Genomic DNA, 23,141 nt, shown 5'->3' with positions numbered 1-23,141 from the left:
CACAGTCCGAGAATCGCCCGTCAACTTGGGGATCAAACTGTTTAAGAGCTGCTGGGCACAGCATCGTATTGGTGCGCAAGCTCATGAGCACCCGCTCGTTAGCCTTCCCCAGTCCTTTTTTAATGGGGCGGGGAGAGTTTAGTGCGTGGGTATGTGATATTCACATATTTGTTTAAATTTGTAAGCTGGATGAAAATCACAATCTTGGTCCGCGTCGGATCCCGTGGGAAATGCCCGGAGAGAGAGCGCACGAGCGGCGGCGTCGGCTGCCTCATTCCCATGGAAACCTTGGTGACCTGGAGCCCACACGAGAGATCGGTACGCGGGATCAAATCTTGTGGCCGCTGCTGAAGAGGGACCAGCCGGAACAGTCCCGCCATGCCTGCTGCTCCTCCCGTCCCACGGGCCCTACATCTCCCCCCCCCCCCCCTCAGCGTCCGACCCGGGCTCCGCCAACAGCCGGGCCATGTCCAAGTCCGAGCCCGGGTCGGCGTAAATAATGAAGGCTTGTCACCTGGCTCTGGCGGGATGCCATCTCAGCTGGTCCGTGGGACGGGAGGAGCAGCAGGCATGGCGGGACTGTTCCGGCTGGTCCCTCTGCGGCAGCGGCCACATCCTCGGGGTCACAGCGCAGCTGGGCCCGGCTAGCTCAGTCGGTAGAGCATGAGACTCTTAATCTCAGGGTCGTGGGTTCGCGCTCCACGTTGGGCGCCATGTGGCCGATGCCGGAGAGGGACCAGCCGGAACAGTCCCGCCATGCCTGCTGCTCCTCCCGTCCCACGGGCCCTACAATCTCGACTACAATTTTGGTATACCCCGTAAGCTAGTAGAGCAGTCCACCCTTACTGGAGTTGAGTTGAGCTGTATACTACAGGTGAGATTAGCTTTGCTTATTCTGCCGGCAATTGCTCCACTGTAGCGTTACTTATGTGTTAAGAAAAAGTCCTGATATCTGTGAAATCTGCCCCACTATGCGCACAGTCACTTGTAACAGTACATATTTCACTCCATCAGTCACCATCTATGCACACATTCACTCACAGTGTAACATAGTCTATTCCAACTGCCACCATCTATACACACATTCACTCACAGTATGGGCGTTCCGGCAAGCCCCTCGCGAGTCAGTTATTATGAATTTAGAGGAGGTGTCGGAGGCTGCAAGAAAGATGGCAACATCTTCTCCGTGGGTTGGTGACTGGGCCTTGATTGGCCCTTGTGGATGACCGCGGCGGCCGCTTTTCGATAGAGGCTAAAGTCATGGCTCCCGTGTGTTGTGCTATGTCAGTGCACGTTGAAGAAGCTCAGGGGGGGGGGGGGGGGGCGAAATTTCTGGAGCCCTCCACTTAGGCGTCTCCATAGCCTGAGTCTCTTTGGCACGTTAAGCTCCACTAACTAAACCAAACTAAACCAAACAATAAAAACAAACAACCACGTGCTCAAATGGCGAGCCTGCAAGTTTTAAGTTAAATTTGCGCTCATGCCGCAGAATTTCAATGTTGTGAATAAACGTGTCTTGAACAATGAGAGCTTTGTTTCCTTTTGCCGACAAGTTGTGTAAATTAGCATCACATTCATTCGCGCAGGCTGCTACAATTCACCGTGCAGCTCAAAATACAGCCAATTTCTTCCTGGTTCATGTCTTGAAAATAGACTGCATATTTCTTCAGCTTAAGGGCAGTGCTGGCCTAGCGATGAATGCGTCTCTTAAGTACGTTGACGAAAGTATGACCTGAGGACTACTAATCCAGCTCTGCCTCTATGTAGAGTAAAACTTTCCCTACACATAGGCCTCATTCAAGCGTCAACGGTAAATTTATTAAGATCTGCGGTTCGGCGGGGTCCTCCCTCTTCCCGCCCTCTTCGACTGAGTTCTCCGAACGCGCCGAACTCTAGTCCTGTGAGCGCTTCACAAGTATTTGCGCTGTATGACAAAGAGAGATACTGCCAGCAGCTCCAAACTGCAATTACGTCAGTGTTACGCTGTGTGGCGCCGTGCAAACAACTCACGAGCGTCAGCTGTCCGCGCACATTTGGACGCTCGTATCGGCTTACCCTATGTTTAGTACTGGGCCGTTGTGCCTGTTTGTTCGCTCTCGTTAAAACCGTGCAGCACTGCAGCTGTCGCTGTTGCATTCAGGATAGGCATTCAACTTTCAATCTTAGAAAAGTTGAAATGTTTTGTTTGTTTACACATACTGCGGCCTGTAATGGGGCGTGAGCGGCAAAAGGCAATACAAAACGAGAACTGATATCAAGGACATCAATTATAGTAGACAATATTTTATAATGCAGCTCTTATCCGCCAGTTCCTGGCTTGTTCAGCGTCGCCGTTGACGTGACCGGTGGGGAGTTTGGCCGGGCACCGGGTATAATGGCTCCGAGTTTGTAGGCGCCTTGTGTGTGCCTCCGAGCTACATGGGCTACCCTGTGTTATGCCTTCAGGCCTTAGTCACCATCATCATCAACCCAGCTAATACCACTACGGTACGAAGGACCCTCCCGTATCGCTCCAATTAACATGTCAACTGCGGCCAGCGTATTCCCGTGAACTTTCTAAAATCATCAACTCAAATTAATGCCGGCCCCTGCTACACTAGTCTTCTCTTGTAATGAAGTTCGTTACTATCTTAACTATCATGCATTTTTTTGCTTTTCCATTGTATTCCCTACACTGCCGTGGTTCATTTCTTCTTCTCGAGTTCAGCTACGATATTGTTAACTCGCGTTTCTTCTCTGGCCCACTCAGCTCTCTTCCTACCTCTTAACGTCACATTTATCGTTTTCCATTTTATAGCTCGCAGCGCTACCTTCAATTTAAGTTGAGCCCCTTTCGTTGGCTTCCGCGTTTCTGATCTGTAAGGATACTAGTGAAATGATATGAGTTATTCGAGAATACCAGCTTAGAACACACGAGCCCAATATCAGCTTAGAGCACACGAGCCCATTCATTTTGTCAAATTTATTTCACTGTCTTATTGAACAGATCTGCGATCATTAGCCTCCCTGCAGATAACGCCCTCCCCCACAAAATGCTCGCGTTCTGTCAGCGCAAGTTCAATGAACCCAAAGTTCTGTAAATAAAATTTCGAGAGCGCTGTGGAATCTACATCGCAGAAATGTGAAAGCCTAAGCGATGCTGGTGAACACGGTGCATCATGTTTATTCTCATTATCATTATCAACTAAATGTATCGTCAATATCATTGTTAATGTCATTATTGTCATTATCACTCACTGCAGCGTCATTGTCATCGCTACTATCATCCTCATGGTAGATAAGGAGAATTATGATGTGCGTTTCACGATCCCGGGAATCATGGCCGATGACGTCACAATCTCGCAGTAACCCACGGAATCTCGCGAAGAAGTGTGACGCTTCTCGTGGCCCGACAGACAGGGTCACGGCCTCGAGTACGAGCCATTAAAGGCTTTCGGCCTAATACACTTGGAGCACTCCGCTACGGCGTCCCTCGGAGTTATATATCCCTGGAGTCGCTTTTCTGGTGTTAAACCACACACAGCATACCGCCTTACGCAGCTATATGGTCGCATATGGGCCGACAACATTGTATGCTCTGAAAATAAACTGTCTACTTGACGCCACGCCCAGCTTAGACTAGATTGCACGGTTTTAGCTGTGCGGAATGTGTGTTGTGCACCTGGACGCGTCTATTTGTCCTGCAATCTTTGTTTGCATCGGTAGCAATGGGCGTGCGTCATAGCGCCTTCCAAGATAAGGAGCGCTCGATACGGTCGCCACACTGACTGCAAGATCACAGCTCGCGGTCTGTCCTGGCTGCCTGCTGCTTACGTCATTCGTGGGGGCAGGCAGCACAAAGCACACATTGTCGTTCTGCGGGCGTTAGGCATTACAAGGTGCGCCGTCGTACTGGTACTCATCACTTATCGCTGACAATCCGAGAAGTGCCTTTTTTTTTTTTTATTATTTTTTCTTGCGGGGGGGGGGGGGGGGGGGGTCAGCGCATCGCTTATCGGCACTGGCGGACGCTATCGGACGGAAGCGTACGCGCGATGTCCGCAGCCTCTCCAGCCTACATCGGCACATACCAAATGCTCATTAACCCTTTGAGGCGATCTTAACACATCGGTGTATGCGTAGAGAGCTCGCATCTTTTTCTAGGAGTGCGCAACACCTGGCTCTCATTTATTGGGCTGAGTCAAATTTAGCATCGTAGCAATATATTAAATATGGGGCACTTTTATAGCAGCTACCGAACGCAGTAAATAGCATTCTTGAAACAGTAACTTTGGCAGCACATACGCATCCTCTGCTATTTTCATGCAGACAGATTGCGTCGTAATAATTTCATTTTAAGCATAGAATGCCTTTAACCCAGATTCTCTCTAAAGGGCGGTTATCGACCGAGCCTCAAGAAGAACATGAGGCCGAACTTCCATGAAAGCTTTCTGACTTCTACTTCAGAACGGCAGCAAGCAGGGGGGAAAAAGGAGAAAAAATGGCACTAGTTTAATCATGGTTGACAGATTTAGACATGTGATAGCTCGGTTTCACATAGTTTTGCGTGGTTTAGCGTTTGTTTTAGGATTGTGCTCGTCGAGTCCGAATTTGAGCCCCCCTCCCCGCCAATGTCTCTAGGCACCAGCTGGTCCTGTTAGCTAATTTTGTTGGGGGTAAATAGGCTGATTCCGTGACGCGATCAGGTGCTGCAATGGTATGGTCGCCCCAGATCTAATAATGTGTGTGACGTCCGATCTACACATATTTACTCCTTTGCTCAGAACGATATCTGATAAACATTGCTACCGTCCCTATCACCTGCACAGAGGATAGAGGCCCTTTGAATTGGCCTCTATCACTGTCGTGCTCCAGATGCGACCGCTTATTCCTAGCAAGCTTCCTAGTCCCATAATCTACCTTGCCCTATGAAGAACGTTTCCACGATTACTGCCTTCTTCTAAGGGTGAAACCCACTTGATGTCGCTTCTGCACGTTCATGCCTTGATCTTTTCAATTTTCATCTCTTCCTCTCGATTTCTTGATTCTATCAGGGATGTCCTTAAAGTGCACTTGTTCCTCTTCCAATCTGCTCTTTTTATAATTATTATTTCCATAGTTTTTCGTGCGTCGTCGCCACTCACTTATGCAGTGTTACGACCAAGCATCCGCAATTGCGCGCTCTATTGTTCGCCTGTGGGCATGGAAAAGTATTGTGAAAATGTGGTGATGGTCCAATGGCTCTAAGTGAGCCTGTTTCCAGGAATCCTGTTTTGTAAGCATGTTTTGCTTTGTGGACAACCTGCAAATGCCAAATTGACCCTGTCAAGAGAACGTCTGGAAAAACACAAAGAAACGTCCCCCTGCGGGAAATAGCAGGAAGTGCTTTCTTTCTTTTGTTCACCCTTCCAGTCGAGAAGTGCTATCCTCCAGTGATGAATGCCTCCTATCCAAAGGAGGCGACAGAGTGACATGTCCGCTGACGTGCAGGACAAGAAAGGAGCATGACTCATACGGCCATTAAGTGATTTCCCGGGAATGCAGGAAAGATTTGCAATTGTCGAAAAGGGACCATGTTGGGAGCCCTATGCGGCGCCACGTGCACTCGGGTTTCTGAGAAGTAAAACCCCTTGTCAGAACCAGCCTGTGGTTTCTTTGCTGAAGAATAGAAATGTACCTCCTCTCCTCGCCGTTCCCAAGCTTTTCCCGCCAACAAGTGATCACGCCCAACGAATGAATGCCGGACCAGTCAGTGCTTCAGACCATCAGTGCAGTGATGTGTTCGATTGGATGCCGATACCTGAGGGGCGTGCCCTGGATTTGGTTGGTCAGCATCTTCAGAGAGGGGCTGGACATAGGGGGTTTTTAAGGACGCTGCAGAGCACGAAATGTCGCTCTGGGCCCTGGGTAAACGGCTCATCCAGTCGCTTCTCGCTATGAACTCTTAACGCTTGTCATTTTGCTGATGTACCCTTCTTTTTCGTGTAAATAATCTTGTAAATAAGTTTCTCAAAGTGCCATTAAACCTGCTTGTACATATTTCACCAACTTCGAAGATTCAATCCTACTTCAACCCCGAGTCTCTGCACGCTACCAAGTGAAGGCCGGGTCGACATAGCCCCAGCGTCACGACAACTGGTGATCAGCGGTGGGATCTGAATCTACAAGCACAACGACTGGTGTCCAGCGTTGGGATCTGAATCTACAAGCCACAACATCTGGTGATTGGAGGTGGATCTGAAGCTACAAGCCACAACACCTTGTGATCGGAGGTGGCATCTCAAGCAACAAGCAGGAGCAACAATCGGCCAAGAGGGCAGCTCGGAACATCGATCGCATGTGTGGGTGAGTGCTTGGCTTTTCTTCTGATGTGGACCAGGTTCTAGAACAGGGTTAGATTTTAGAACTGGTAAAGAGAGTGTGGAAACGCCTTTAGGTTGGTAGTTTGCACAGTTGTTTTGGAAGTAGCCGACACTCGGAGCGATCATGGACCTACAAAAGCTGCAGAAACCGGACCTGTTGCTATTGTGTGAGGAATTGGGAATTGACACAAGTGGTTTGGCACGAAAACCCTTGATTATAAAGGCAATCACTGATCTGGGAACCGATGATGAGGAGCTCAGTGAAGCATGGAACCTCATCGGTCCAAAAAAAGGAACAGCTCAGACAGCAGAAAGAGCGTGAAATTGAAAGAGAAGCAAAAAAGCTGGAGCTAGAAATTGAGCTCCGGAAATTAGAACTAGAGTTGAGCAAGAGGTCGGGCGATTGTCCCCAGCTAGCGGTACCTCGTCTCAACAAGGAGGCAGATTTCAAGATGTCAAAGTACATGCAGCCATATGTGATATCAGGGGATATCGGTCTGTATCTGGCTAACTTTGAGCGAACTTGCGAAAAACTGTCCTTCCAGCGAGACACGTGGTCTCAGAGATTATTGACGGTTCTGCCCTGCGAGGCAGCGGAGGTTGTCGCGCGGCTAAGCAAGGAGGACGCGGACAACTACGAGAAGGTCAAAGCTTGCCTTCTGAGAAAGTATAGGCTTAGCGCCGAGGCGTTCAGACAACGTTTTCGGAACGCTACTAAGTCCAGGGACGAGAGTTACCCTGAATTCCTGTACAATTTAAGAGTAAATTTGGGCGAGTGGCTAAAGAGCACAGATTCCTACAGTGATAGGGACGCTGTAGTCGAGCGAATTCTTTTGGAGCAGTTTTATAACTGCCTCCCAGAAAAAGAAAGAAATTGGTTACAGGACCGAGGCGAAATTAAGTCGGCAACTGAAGCTGCCGAACTTATTGAGGAGTATGCTTCGCGCCGACAATTCAGCAACCCAGCAGTGGATAGGCCCCGCAATCCCAAGTTCAGTGTGAAAAACCGTCAGGAAAGGCACTTTGCTAGAGTGGGAAACGAAGAAATGAAGGTTTCTTCAGGCAAATTCCCTAGAAAGGACGGCAGTGAGAAAAGTGGGGAAGTGACCAACGTGCAGAACACAAAGAATAAGCTTGAGGCTAGGAAGCCACTCACATGCTTTAGGTGTAATGAGCAGGGTCACATTGCCGTCAACTGCCGGAAAGAAAAGATTGCTTTCTCGTATGTCAGGGACTGCGATGAAAATATGCAGCTTTTAGAACCCTACCTGCATGACCTAGTAGTCAACGGGAAGCCTTGCAAGGTACTGCGCGATTCGGCCGCAACGATGGATGTTGTCCATCCGGCGTATGTATCGCCTTCCGACTATACAGGGCAGTGTGCATGGATCCGACAGGTAGTTGAGGAACAGAGTGTGTGCTTGCCGATCGCGAACGTGGTCATCGAGGGCCCTTTCGGCGAATTAACAACCGAGGCTGCCGTTTCAGGAAAGCTTCCTAAGTGCTATCCGTATTTGTTCTCCAACAAATCGGACATGCTGCTGCGAAAGAGGGGCATCCTTTTCGGAGACAGAGTTGTGCAAGCCTTAACACGTTCAAAGGCGCGAGAACTAGCTACACTGCTCATTCCAGAAAAATCCACAGCGGAGGAAACGGCAGTTAAAACAGTGGTCGATGTGGAAGATAGCAGGTCAGAAAACTTTGAGAGCGAGGCATCTCAGATATGTCAACTTGAAAGTGAGCTTGATGAGACGCGGAATGAGGACGTTCTTGAGAGTAACCTCTTGCCGCCAGTGTCTAGTAATCTCACGAGACTTTTAAGTGGAACCCGAGAGGACTTAGCTATAGAGCAAGCCAATGATCCCAAGATACAGGAGATAAGGGAGCGCCACCGCGCCACTAAGACAGCAAACAATATTTCTTTCGAGATGAGAAAGGGAGTGCTGTATCGCTTATTCAAGGATAAGCGCGGAGTAGAGCGGGACCAATTAGTTGTTCCCCAAAAGTACCGCGGAGACTTACTGCGACTTTCCCATGGCAGCTCGTGGTCATGTCACCTTGGAATAAGGAAAACAAAGCAGAGGCTGTTGCAAGAATACTATTGGCCTGGATGTTTTAAGGACACGGAAAATTTTGTACGATCATGCGACACGTGCCAGCGGGTTGGAAAGGCGCAAGATAAGTGGAAAGCTCCGATGGTGTTAGTACCAATCATTACCGAGCCGTTTCACCGGTTAGTAATAGATGTAGTTGGGCCACTTCCTGTGACAGAGTCAGGGTACCGTTATATCCTCACTATGTTATGCCCAGCCACAAAGTTTCCAGAGGCTGTTCCGCTGCGCGAGGTGACGTCCGAGAGTGTAGTGGATTCGCTGCTGTCAGTGTTTGCACGAGTTGGATTCCCTTCCGAGGTCCAAAGTGATCAGGGTAGCGTTTTCACGAGTGTCCTCACCACCTCATTTCTCGAGCGATGCGGCATTAAGGTAGTGCATAGCTCGATCCATCATCCGCAGAGCAACAGCGTAGAAAGATGGCACTCTGTTCTCAAAAGAGTCCTGAGGGGACTGTGCTATGAAAACAAGCGCGAATGGGATACCTGCCTGCCTGCAGCTCTTTTCGCTTTGCGGTCAGTGCCGCACGAATCCACTGGATTTAGCCCAGCCGAGTTGGTGTACGGAAGGTCACTGCGCTCACCTTTGCGAATGGTGCGCGAAGCCTGGGAGGGGCGCGGAGAAGACCCAACAGTAGTAGAATTCATTCTGAACCTCTTGAATCGCTTACATAACACTAAGGAACTCGTTGAGGCCAGCATGAAGTCAGCCCAGGCGCGTTCCAAGGTGTACTATGATAAGACAGCCCGTCAAAGGACGTTTTGTATCGGGGACCAGGTGATGTTGCTGAGAAGTTCAAGGCAGAATAAGCTCGAAGTACAGTGGGAAGGACCGGCTGAAGTCGTTGCAAAGCTTTCTAACACTAACTACGCAGTGAAAATTCCCGGTAGGCGTAAAGAAGTGCGCATTTATCATTGCAATCTTATGAAGCCTTATGTGCAGAGGGAAGCCGTGGTAAATCTAACGTTAAACCTTCCCGAGGAGATGGGGGACAACTTGATTTGCCTCAGCGGAAAAGGAAGCAACGCTCAGGAGCTTCTCAAAAAGACGGAGCAGAGAGGAGAACTAAAGAAATCCCAGCTGTCCCATCTGGGCGAGATAATAACAGAGTTTGAGGCCTGCTTCGTGGACAGGCCAGGCAGAACTGATTTGACTGAGCACGATATTGAGCTGACTTCAGACGTGCCAGTGCGATCAAGGTGCTACCGATTTTCTCCAAGGCAAAGAGAAATTCTGGATAGGGAAGTAACTCGCATGCTGGAATTGGGAGTAATAAAACCCTCGGAAAGCGATTATGCTTCGCCTATGATCTTAGTAGAAGCTCCAGGTAAAGACCCTAGGCCTGTGGTAGACTACCGAAAGCTAAATTCTCTCACCAGGGATTAAGTGTATCCTATTCCGAATATTGAGGAGAGAGTAGAACAGGTCAGTAGAGCGGCATATGTGACTACGCTGGACCTTACTCGAGGATACTGGCAAGTACCGCTCACTGAACGCGCCAGCAGATACGCGGCTTTCGTCACTCCGACGGGCAGCTACCAGCCAACAATGATGAGTTTCGGGCTCAAAAATGCTCCATTTTGTTTTTCACGACTCATGGATAGGGTTTTAAAGGGGTGTGAAACATTCGCGGTGCCTTATTTAGACGACATTGCGGTTTTTTTCCGACTCATGGGCGGACCATATGGTACATCTAAGAGCTGTACTGAGCCTTTTGCGTCAAGCTGGACTAACCGTAAAGGCCGAGAAATGTTGCCTGGCAAGGGCGACCGTGGACTACTTGGGTCACAATGTAGGTCAAGGTTTCAGGAAACCCAGCGAGATTAAGATTTCTGCGGTAGCAGACTATCCGCGGCCGAGCACGAAGACGGAAATTCGAGCATTCCTAGGTCTGACTGGATACTACAATCACTACATCCCTAACTATTCAGCTTTGGCCAGCCCTCTGACCGACGCTCTCCGCAGGACAGAACCGACAAATGTAGTCTGGGACGAACAAAAGGAAGCCTCCTTCGTAAACCTGAAGGCTGTGCTGATTAGCCGTCCGGTATTGCGAGCTCCAGACTATGACCGAGAATTCACGGTCCAGTGTGATGCCAGTGATCGAGGGTTAGGTGCTGTTCTCTGCCAGAGAGATGACGACGGTAATGAGCACCCCGTGCTCTACTTGAGCAGAAAACTGAGTTCTAGAGAGAGGGCTTATTGCGCGTCAGAGAAAGAGTGCGCTTGCATTGTATGGGCCATTCAAAAATTGCAGTGCTATCTTGGAGGGGCCAAATTCACCGTAGAGACGGACCATTGTCCCCTGGCTTGGCTGCAAACTGCGACATCGAAGAACAGTCGCCTTCTTAGGTGGAGCTTGATTTTACAGCAGTACAATTTTGAAATAAGATACAAAAAGGGGAAGTTAAATGGGAATGCGGACGCGCTTAGCCGCTCTTTCTAAGCGGTCCGAGATGTTCCTCACCATGCATCCAAATTGATAATCAGGTTTTTTTTTTTTTTCGTGCGCTTGTATATGTGTGACTATGTAAAGCAGCACGTTTGGTTTTCTAGGAATACGTGGGTCCTGAACGTCTTGAGAGTGGGCTTTTCTCGAACAACAATGGCAGTTTTCTTTTGACCTGGTCTCTTCAGACGGGAGCCGAGTGCTTGCTTCGACATGTGGTTGAGTTTCAGACAGCTCGAGCAATTTGGCCTACAACAATCAAGACAACGCGACAAGCAACAGCGAGCTTCAAGCGTTCACGTGCAGGCCATTAAGTCGTCTCTTCATGCAGCAGCTGGGACTGCTGCCCTCCGAGACTCTTCTGGCGGGGGAGGAGGCTGTTACGACCAAGCATCCGCAATTGCGCGCTCTATTGTTCGCCTGTGGGCATGGAAAAGTATTGTGAAAATGTGGTGATGGTCCAATGGCTCTAAGTGAGCCTGTTTCCAGGAATCCTGTTTTGTAAGCATGTTTTGCTTTGTGGACAACCTGCAAATGCCAAATTGACCCTGTCAAGAGAACGTCTGGAAAAACACAAAGAAACGTCCCCCTGCGGGAAATAGCAGGAAGTGCTTTCTTTCTTTTGTTCACCCTTCCAGTCGAGAAGTGCTATCCTCCAGTGATGAATGCCTCCTATCCAAAGGAGGCGACAGAGTGACATGTCCGCTGACGTGCAGGACAAGAAAGGAGCATGACTCATACGGCCATTAAGTGATTTCCCGGGAATGCAGGAAAGATTTGCAATTGTCGAAAAGGGACCATGTTGGGAGCCCTATGCGGCGCCACGTGCACTCGGGTTTCTGAGAAGTAAAACCCCTTGTCAGAACCAGCCTGTGGTTTCTTTGCTGAAGAATAGAAATGTACCTCCTCTCCTCGCCGTTCCCAAGCTTTTCCCGCCAACAAGTGATCACGCCCAACGAATGAATGCCGGACCAGTCAGTGCTTCAGACCATCAGTGCAGTGATGTGTTCGATTGGATGCCGATACCTGAGGGGCGTGCCCTGGATTTGGTTGGTCAGCATCTTCAGAGAGGGGCTGGACATAGGGGGTTTTTAAGGACGCTGCAGAGCACGAAATGTCGCTCTGGGCCCTGGGTAAACGGCTCATCCAGTCGCTTCTCGCTATGAACTCTTAACGCTTGCCATTTTGCTGATGTACCCTTCTTTTTCGTGTAAATATTGTAAATAAGTTTTCTCAAAGTGCCATTAAACCTGCTTGTACATATTTCACCAACTTCGAAGATTCAATCCTACTTCAACCCCGAGTCTCTGCACGCTACCAAGTGAAGGCCGGGTCGACATAGCCCCAGCGTCACGACAGCAGGATGTGCTGTTAGCTACTGCTTTCCTAAATCGTTCATTTACGTCTGGGTGGAAATAAAAAAAAAATAAAAACTGATGTCTACATTATGTGAATTTCGTAAGCCAATGAATGGTTCGACATAACCTTCTCGCAAGGGGTAGCATATTTAATATGCCAAGTTGACTGATCAGTAGCGGAGTCAAAAATTGAAACATGTTTGGTGAGGTTTACGGCTGCCCTCCTCGCGTTGAGGCCAACGGCTCGAAATCATCATACTTGTATAGCAATTAGTAATCTCTTCAGTTACTTTGCAGGCTGTGCAATATCGTTGAAACGATTACTCGATGCTGCTGGGACCCGCGACTTTCTATGAGGGCGCAATGAATGAACACGTCTCTAGGAGCGATACAAGTGGGACGCTTTCCGTTTCTGGGCACATCGTGAACACTGGAGTTTTTGAAGAGTGCTGTTTGGTATGGTTTATGGGATTTAACGTCAAAAAGCGACTCGGGCTATGAAAGACGTCGTAGTGGAGGGCTCCGGAAATTTCGATCACCTGGTGATCTTTAATATTCACTGACTCGGCCCTGCATTACTGTACACAGAAGTCGAGCACTTTAACCGCTGCGCCACAGTGACGAGACCGCAGGCTGCTGTAACTCTGTAGCAAATCGAGTCTTCAGCACTGGTGCACTTTCAACAACACAAATGACGGCGCTTTGGTTCCGACCAGGCTTTGTCAACAGTCATAATGCCACTTTTTTTTTTTTTTTTTTTTTTTTTTTTTTTTTTTTTTTTTTTTTACTGCAGCCCCCATTGCACTCTGTGAGCACGGCTAGAATGCTGGATGTAAATTTCCAGCAAACCTGCTGAACATGCTGCTTATCGAACATTCTTCGCTCGCAGCATCGTTGAATGTTACGCTTGTCGACGATTAATATGTATTCAGCTGCGTCAGGAGTTAATGCCTGAGCGCCTTAAAATATTTTGGTGTGCCATAGACGATTCGTTAAGCGGCGATAGCTCTTTGTGTTTATTTGTTTTATTCATCAAATGCTTTTAGCTCTCATTCCATCGAATTCAAGAGAGCATCGCCCGGAAACCGGGATGACCCTAAGAAGGAATATGAAGCGGAACGACCTTCCAGAATGTTTCTGAAATTTTACGACAGATGTTATGCAATGCAAAAAACAAAAGTTTCGAGAACATGTTAAGATCCGCCTCGAAGGATGTGATGCGACACTGTTAGCAGGCCCTGTCTGCGGCCCCTCTTGCCATTCCTTTTTTGTTTAAAAGCAATTTGCTACTCGCTTAACGCCCAGTAATTTTTGTGTATCTGTTACCTCACACATGCTCATTAGCATACAGTCTAAAGCTACCCAAACCACCCAACCTTCCCAACCTTGACATATCTGCCCCTTCCCCCCTTTTAACCAAGCCATACCAACGTCCCTGCATGGGTTAAGAGTAGCGTGTATTCAAGGGTCCCCGGTTCGATTCCACTCTACCTTCCCATCTGAAAGGCAGCTTCTGGCAGCTCGGTCACGTCATGTGTTCTCGTCACGTCACGCGAACCGCCGGCCAATCAGTGCCCATCCGATAACAATTCGTTGTCGATCGCATAATTTCCGGGACCAGAAGTGAAGGAAGTGAAGAACCTGGAGGAAGTACACTGAAAGTTATGACGAGGGTGGTGGTCCCCACGGGAACAACCCGGCGGGCGGCTACCATGGTAGGTGGAATGGCAATCACCCAATGCGAATCAGCTATCTCTGGTTAAGGCTGTATGTCCGGCAACCTTGCCTCTTTTCATGAAGAAAAGAACTAGTCATAAACGTACTGCCATCTCAAAATCGTGACTAAGCGTCCTAGCAATGTTTTCGTAGACTCACAAAAAAAGAATTCGAGCACGTGCCTCGAGCTAATATTCAAGATATATATTAAAGATCCGCGAGCGTTTATTTCACGGAAAACATAACTGCACCAATATGAGTATTACCTTCTTTCACTTGGCTTACTTGGTGATTTCAGGAAATACGACGGCGCTCTTGGCCTCGCTGATACAGTATACTATAGCTGAGAGAGCACCCCCGAATGCACATAAGCATAAATGCGCTCATCATACTCGGCTGAAAGAAGCGCGTCAGGTTTCTGCCTAATGAGGCTTCATCAGAAATAGTGCTGCTCTCACTGTGCTACACTTTTTAAATGTCCTGTGATATTATGCTTTCTTAAGAAAGATGAGGATCCGACCTAGTATTTATTCTTATCTGATAGACTATAATACTTGCTCACATTCCGAGCGCCAATTAGTTGAAATTTGTTTTGAGCTTCTTAAGCTCTCTTTCAAACTCGGGCCTCGTGCCCATGGCGGATTAAAGAGACGTGGGCGTACTTCCTTTTGGCGTTTTTCTGTCTTCGCTTAGCCGCCCGTCAGCCCACTCAGATGGCAAGCGCTTGCGCTGCCGCCTAGCGACGCTTTTTGAAACATGATTTGCGTCTAATTATTTGTTTCCCCTATGATATCTCCTCCTTTATTCATGCACTTCAGCGGATAAAGAGAAAGACGAATTGAAGCTTATCACATAGCAGAAAGAGGTATAGCACGAAAGCCAACGCGTGCTTCATTCGCATTTCGCTGTCGGCAGCACACCGTTCTAGTGGCATCAGCTTGTACAGTTACCTTGACAGTGAAATAGAACGCATTATATCTTCGTATTTAAAATGTACGCGTGGAAAGCACGGCATTTTATTTCTCCTAAACGCCGGTTTTCAAAGTGGATTGCACGTGTACGTTTCCAACATAAGTGACAGTAGAATGCTTTCTTGGTGGAAACTGGTCGCTGCTTCATTTACTGGAACCGATGGGTTCAAAACGTGTGGGCTTCCATATCTGGATATCCTTAGTATAATTTTCACCTTGACCTCCAGTGCTGCGCAGGGTGCTTCTTTTTTCGATGCCAGCATAGTTAAAAAGTCTTTCTATGCGTTTACGTCAAGCAGAGGCGCGAGACGTTTGCCTCGCTTTTTATTATCAGGAAAACTCGTTTAAAGGAGTGCGATAGGGTAAATAGGTATTGTTTAGTTCTCTGTTTCAACATTTGTATCTCGCATTTTAATCATCATCATAATCATAAACATATCAGCTAGACTATACCCGCTCTAGGGCGAAGGCCTCTCCAATATTTCTTCAATTAACCCGGTACCGTGTTATCGGCATTCACTCGACCCCTACGAACTTCTCAAGGTTATTTTAGCGGTTATCGGTAATTCTTGTCGCCTTGAAAACATGCAATATGTTTGTTGCAGCGTTTACTTTTGATGCGGGTGTGCCGAAAGTCAGGCTAAGGCATACAATAAAATGTACTTTTATGCGGTAGTTTGCACGTGAAATCGGTACTTTGGCGACTTTTAACTGAACGTAAAAAATATTAGATCGATACTAGCACTGTACTGGGATAAATATACGTTATTTCCACTTATCCTTAATATAATAGAGCACTTGAAGCGTATTAATTTTTTAACACATTTAACGCTGTTGATTTCCTGAAGTTTTAGGTTGAAAATATTGACATAAAAGATTGCAACCTAATCTGGAAAAATTGCACACTAATGCTGAAAAAATTGGAAGATATGTGTGAATAAAACATTTTGTTACTTTTTGTAACTTTCTTAATTCTTCGTTATTGCTTCTCGGCTTTTGTTGTTGACCTTTTATTACTGTTTGAAGAGCTGTAGCGCTTTGAGCCTCGTTATCAATGCACTTGATGGACTTTTCGCCAAATACACGTGGTGTGCCGCAAAATTTCTTTAAATCAGCATTGGAATGCTTCATTCTTGCTATTTTATTAGACACAGTCCCTGCAGCTGATTTGTGTTTTTATGCCTTGGCCTCATTATAGCTTCAGGGCAAATGCGAATTCAGTTTCTTATTTGATTCGCTTATCTTCTACGTCCTGTCATGGAAACACTTGTCCTTGGGCAGCCACACACCCCGGAGCACTTCATCTATTACTTTCAGAACTACAGTTTGTAGGCTGTCTTGGAGCCAGTATGCTTCAAGGTTGTGTTTTTCGAATCTGTGGCTGTATCCACAGCATGACGACGCTCCCATGGGGAGAGTCCTCGGTTCGGTTTCTTCCTCGTATCTTCCTCAACATATTGTTCGGATGTTAACTCTTATACACTTTATAGTAATTCTTACCATGATGAGGTACAGTGACGTGGAGGAATTTCGGTTAAAACCGGCAACATGCTGCGAAAACGACTCGAACAATAAAGCAAGAGCAGTTTGCACTCAGTGCTCTGCAAAAGTCACCTAAGGGAGAAATCGAGTTTCTACTGATAAATCATCAGTTGCATCAATCATCGGTTTCACAGAACTGGGCAGGTTTCTTCTGAAAAAAAAAAAAGGAAAAATATATGTGAGAAAGAAAAGAGCAGGATTCGCTGCTTTAACGTCAATTTTAAATGACTTGGGAAGCTCCTCCACGTTCGCTGCACTGCACGAGTTTCCACCTCACATTGTGTATTAAATATCGGCGATGAAATAAAATGTTGATTGTTTTTTTTTTCTTTCTTTTTTGGTCGATTTACTCTGAGGGAAGCTGAAGGTAGAATCAAACGTTCCATTGGCGGCCTACTCTGGCCAAGGCAGTAGCTCCGGGCTGCCTTCGTTACAATATGGTAATACTCTCCGTTTTGCAAGCTCAGCAAATTTTCTGGGCAGATGCTTCTAGTTTACAACCCCATCACAAGTTATATATTGGACTAGTTGGAAGTAGTTCATATTGAGGACCAGCGCAAAATGAGACAAAGGACCAAGGAAAGGGCCAGCGTCCTTGGCGTCTTCCCTTTCCTTGGTCATTTGTCTCTTTTGAGCTGGTACTCAAGTGAATGGCTACCACTACGGAGCACACGGCGCAAAATGCTCACAATTCCCGCGGCAATTTCGAATCTTCAGTGCATCCCTTTGGTTTTCTTCGTCTGTCTGAAATAGCTAGCAAGAACGCACAAAGGTAAGGTTTTGCGGCGAGCAAGATGAGCCAGCCACGATAATCATCACGCTCTCAAAGAATACCCCGAAACTCTGACTTTCCTAATGTTACAAGTTTAGAAAATCCCTGCTTATTTACGCGGTGTTCGCTGCTGGTGGCCAACAGATGACGTTAGTTCCCGGCTGTCCACAAATAGTGACTCTGTCCAGGCACGGCCGGTCTCTAAGGAAGCGCGCGCTTTTTAGGAAAGCTTGGCATGAAAACGTCACCGGTCCGAAATAAGGTAGACCTGCAGTTATGCCTAGTCACTGGAGTCAGAAAATAACCAACTGGCGCTCCGTTCGCAAGACATCCTGCGCACTTCGCGGGAACCGTGCATCTTGTATTCTGTTTTTTTTTTTTTTTTTCATAACAGCAGCCATTGCTCAGCGCAGCAGAAAACCATAAGCCAGATGAACCGTCGGGGCTTCTCTTTCTGTTGCGCACATGCGCAGGCTGGCGACGGAGAAGCCCGTTCGCCAAATAACACACACATATCGTAAGTGGTTCCACCGTCGTCTCCATTCCGCTCTCGTTCCGGCGATCGATAACCACTCCGCAGATGTCATTGCAGCGCCCTCCATGCTGCTCTTTGAAGCGCGGCTCCCGGGTATATGTAATCGTATACGGACATTGATGTCATACCGTCGGCGAAGAGCCGGCCCTCGGAAACAATACAAGCCGCACAATCCGTTCCTCTGGGCCCGCCGCGGTGGACAGGTAGCCGTGGGCCTCGAGATCGATAATGTAAACAAGTCTCGGAAATTTACCACATTTCAAGCCCTGGACTGCGGTCGATAGGTGGTCTGTACATGTCATTTCATCTGTGACTCCCTGAGTGAGATTCCTTCAAGAGAGCGGCCGAGAAAAGGGACTTGTCCACTGGTCAGTGAAGTTTGTGGTTCAGAAAAGGTCGCTACCTATTCAATGATAGATTTAAACGCGCCCTTTGTCGAGGTAAACGGCGTCTATGCCGGCATCGCCGTTTTATGTGAAAAGCCACTACTATATTGTTCGCCAGCTGGCTATGAAGACGTTGTCCATCTTGACCTCAAACGTGTTTAGCGTGACGGAAATAACAGTCTACCTCTCGTGACGTTACCAACATTAGTACACTTCAGAGTCGATGTACGCGTAGAGGAGCGAAAAAGTCTTCTAGAGCTGTACTTTTTAATCTTGGCCCTGATCGCTAGTGAAATCACAGTAAACTTTTGCAGCCTTCGCACTGAATATCAAATGCGTTAAATGGCATGAGTCAGGCATAAAATAAAATAGAGATGCCCGAAACACATCCCTGTAGACAATCTGATGCAAAGTGGTTTTCAAAGTTGCCCCAATAAGGATCACGGGCTCCGGTTATCTTAATACTTTGTTCATTTGCGACGTTTCGTAGTTACCACTTGCCAGATATTATTGTGGGTCATTCGGGTCACTGGGAGATCTTCTCAATCCACTTCACGCCCTGCAAGCTTTGACGCAATTACCGGCACTTTCGATCTTTCGGTACGTTCCCCACCGCGCGGTATCGTCCACTTCATTGAGAGTCCATAACAACGCTAACATCGATAGCCTTTTGTCAGGCGCCTAATGTATCGGAGCCTCAAGCCTGGAAATGCTAGGTTGTATGTGCTGTGAGAGCACAGCGCGACAATTTCCGAGAGCATAGCAAAAGCACAACTACTGATAGCAATCTGCACCAAAGGTCATGGTTCATTACCCTCGCATACAAGTCACCGCTCCCGAAAAGTTGTTGTTGCCGTCATTAGCTGCTTGAAACGTGGCGCGTACCCAGCAGAGGGATTGGCCAAGGTGTAATGGCGCACACAAGGGAATTTCCGTTGGCGCTTACGAGAATAGGATTGGCGCCAGGCGGGAACGTAAAAAATTGTAGCGACGCAACAGTAAAATAATGTTTAGAGAAAAATAACAATCATAACAATTTAAAAAAAAAAAGAAATGAACGTCGAACTTCAGCGTCCTTCTAATCGTTCAGTTCAGTTCAGTCGTTCAGTCGTGTTCGACTCTCCGTGACCCTATGGACCATATCACGCCACGCTTTCCGGTCTCTCACTGTCTTCCTAACATCACATAACTTCATTTGCAGCGCCTCGAGGATGCCATCTAACCACCGCGTTCGCTGCCTACCCCTTCTCCGGTGACCCTCAACCTTTCCCAACATCAAATCTTTCTCCGGCAACTCCTGTCTTGTCATCAGATGACCAAAGTAGCTGAGCTTTAACTTTAGAATTTGACCCTCCAATGAGCAGTCAGGGCTTATGGTCGACAATATCGACTGATTTGATCTTCTGGCAGTCCAAGGAATTCTCAAGAGTCTCCGCCAGCACCACAATTCAAACGCGTCAATTCTTCGGCGGTCAGCCTTCTTCACAGTCAAACTCTCGCATCCATACATCACAACTGGAAATACCATAGCACGAGTTATACGGATCTTGGTTGGCAGTTTAATGTCTCTGCTCTTTACTAGACGGTCAAGGCTAGCCATGGCCTCTCTTTCCCAGAAGCAGGCGTCTCCTAATTTCACGGCTGCAGTCTCCTTCCGGGGTAATCTTGGAGCCCAAGAAGAGAAAATCTGTCACAGCTTCCACTCCTTGTCCCTTGATGCTCCAGGGCTTGATAGGGCAAGACGCCATGATTTGTGTCTTTTTAATGTTCAGTTTAAGCCCAAACTTCTCACTCTCTTCTTGTACGCGCATCAGAAGTCTCTTGAGTTCCACCTCGTAGGCAATAGCAAATTCGCTGTAGACCGAGGCTTCTTCCTGTAGACTGGCCTGTATTCTGAAGTTACCTCTGCCGCTTCAGATATGAGCGTTGCGATGCTTTCACCGCGAATGCAGCCACTATATCCTCGTGCTCAGCGGCCGTTCCTGGGGGGTGGAAGCACAGAGATACGCTCACCTTGACACTGTCAGCAGCCAAGGTTGTGATCTGCAGATGCCACATTTTGCAACATGCCCACTTCGGGCGTGTTGATGAGACCCCAGGTTTACTCTACTGCTACTGCAGGCTAGAGCCAACCAGGTGTGCACCCGGTTGGCTCTAGCCTGCAGACGCACTAGTGGCGGCGTTGTGTATTACCAACATTACCAAAGTGTACATGTTGAAAAGGGCGTAGGGAAAATATCAGCACCCATGCTTAGTCACTCTAAACACGAATCACCTTATAAGGGAGTAAAAATAAGTTGCATGTCCTATAGTGCACTCTCTATAAGACCAGTACATTATTTTCAGATCCTGCAGTAGGGTATTTACGTACTGTCGTACTTATGACAACTATTCCCGCATCAAATAACTTTCATTTCAGGCTCATTCGGTAGCAAATAGATGAGACTGAAGCCTCGGTTAAAATCGTACACAGGTAAGTGCAATGGCTTCACATGTTCGGAAGTGTGAATGTACTTTCGTTTCAAACCTTAGGTATTTTGCACTTTTTATTGTTGTTGTTGCTGTTGTTGGATGACTTTTGTGGCGCATAAGCAACTTAGGCTGCCATGCACCAAACGTCTTTACTCCTTTGTAAGATTACTCTACTCTTGTCTAGAGTGATGAATCCTGCCAAACTGATGTGGCCCCTCAGATAGGAGCTGACCATTTGACAGGAATATGAGCTTCTGCCTGCTTTTGACTAGTGATTATTCTCTCCAAATACTTGCATTTCTGTTTCTTCTTAGAGCGCAGCTTTTAGGCATACGTTCCAGGGCCTGTTATCCGAGTTTTTCTCGCTATCGAAGCGTCTCTATCTCACGTGACCTCGAGTCATCTGATTGGTCGAAATGCCCGAACCGGCTGTTGCCACTAAGGATCCGGAAGAGGTAGCAACATCATGATCCAGCGTTTCCACCAATCAGATGACTCGAGGCCACGTGAGATAGCGACAGTTTCGATAACGACGCAAACTCGGAATACGGGCCCTGGATTGCGCGTCGCCGTCGCTGTGGGCGCACTAGTCGGCGTAGTTGTACACGTAACCGGCCATCTTCCAACCGTGGCAATTAGCAGCAGAGCGAAGAGCCACTTGCCACCTGCCACGAATAGCAAGTGGCAGAGTGGAGAGATGAAAATCTCTCTCCTCATATTTAAGGAAGAGGTGGAGAGGGTATAGCTTGTGAAGGTGTGCCGAGCATTTGAAGGTGCACAACAGGCAGGTAGCGGAGGGTGGCTACTATGGAAGCAGCTGGAGCTTATGACGAGGACCGATTAATGCGCAACCATTGCATAGTTTTACGAGAAGCAACCGAAAGGTGACTGCAGGGAAAGCAATAGTAATTGTTACGAGAGCGGAGGCATGCGCAGCAAGAGGGCGATAATAAAGGCAGGGGAGGAGACGTGGCTAGAGGAGAGGAGCGGTGGAAATAAGGGGGAAATACTTTGACGTTTCCATCTTCGACACGACGGTCATAGTTGTTCCCGGGGTTTACATGCACTTTTTTGTTTTTTTTTACGCTTCTTGTTTTTGAATATGTGTGGTCGGCGCTGTATTTCACGTTGTAATTGTAGGCACAACCGGTCGCCTTCCAGTCATGGTGGGAGTTGTAAAAGTCAGTATTGTAACTCTAGGTTACTACCGCCAGCCACGACTAGCAGGTAGCAGAGCAGGCAGTTTGAAATTATCTCTACGGGTAGAGGGGAAAAGGGACTCGAGGAAACTCATGGCTTGGGTAAGGGAGGGGTTCGGCGAAAGCGGGGAAATGCACAACCGGAAAGTTGCTGAAACGGGAAGAACTTATCTACCATGGAAGAAGAAGGTTATAACTGCGCCGGAGGGGGGAGCTAAGAGAAGCCGAATGGAGACGTACTACAGTGAAATCAAAAGGTTGTCTTCAATGTGTAGGCGCACTACACTTAAGCACTTGCGAGAGCGGAGAAACATGTCTTTGGCTCCAGAGGAAAGTACAGCCCTGAGCAAAAGTGGAGTGACCACGGGAACCGCTGCAATTACTTTTCGGTAAACAAACATGCACCTGACAAATTTGCTTGAGCAAGATGACAAGCATATTAGTGAGGCTATCCTATGCATAATTTAGAAATAACCGCTTCACAGTCAGAAAAAGCTTCCGTGTAGTTTTGTCAAAACACATGGTCTCTCCACTTTTGCGTAAAGGATGTACACGTGCGGACATAACTACACAGAGCACGCTTTTCCGTTCAAATTAAAATCACGCATTCTGCACTGGAAATAAGAAAACAATAATTGTCCAAGTAAAAAAGTACTAGTGTCTACTACCGGTTCGTACATACCACGACTGCTGGTTTTAATGGTGCAGCTCACGAAAACTTTCAGAAGCAAATAGCGTGCTCCGTTTACTTTTTCCCGCAGGGGTACATGCATACATATGTCTATTTATTTATTTATTTATTACAAGTTCCTGCAGCGCCCGAAGGCATTATTGCAGGGGGGGGGGGGGGGGGGGGGGGGGATGACAAGTAATCTTGCTGGGAACGCCAGTGATAAAATACATAAAAATGAAGAAAATAACATGACACAAGTGATAATGCAGAATGAAAAACATGCATCTAAAGGGGGCAACTGCGCGACGAACAAAGTGATGAAAACACTCAAAAACAAAGTAATGAAGGAAACACACGCAAGAGAACTGGGCGCCACGTCACACATCCGATAAAAAAGCCCGAAATAAATTTTCAGTGCAACACTCAGTGATGCCAGCTGGCAGCCGGTTTCACTCATTGATCGTCAGTGGAAAAAACGAGGTTTTATACACATCTGTCCGGCATTTTATTTCGCGGATCTTCCACTGATGATCAAGTCGTCTAGACAAAAAGTGAGGTTGAAGCAGGTACCGGTCTTTGTCAATGCTGAACTTTCCAAAATAAATGCGATACATGA

General features: G+C 47.5%; 1 protein-coding gene and 1 non-coding gene across 2 annotated transcripts in view; both read left to right on the top strand.

The window, feature by feature from the left end:
• The window catches only part of LOC146190959 (P protein-like), a 300,983-nt gene that overhangs the window by 79,678 nt on the left and 198,164 nt on the right, over positions 1-23,141 (top strand). The gene's annotated exons all lie outside the window — the stretch shown is intronic.
• On the top strand, positions 639-711 carry TRNAK-CUU (transfer RNA lysine (anticodon CUU)). Its single transcript has one exon. It is a non-coding gene; the product is annotated as a tRNA-Lys (tRNA).

The sequence above is a fragment of the Amblyomma maculatum genome, chromosome 4 (genome assembly GCF_055883805.1).
Source record: "Amblyomma maculatum isolate TAMU_Amacu chromosome 4, ASM5588380v1, whole genome shotgun sequence".
NCBI lineage: Eukaryota > Metazoa > Arthropoda > Arachnida > Ixodida > Ixodidae > Amblyomma > Amblyomma maculatum.
This window is presented reverse-complemented; position numbering and strand designations above follow the sequence as displayed.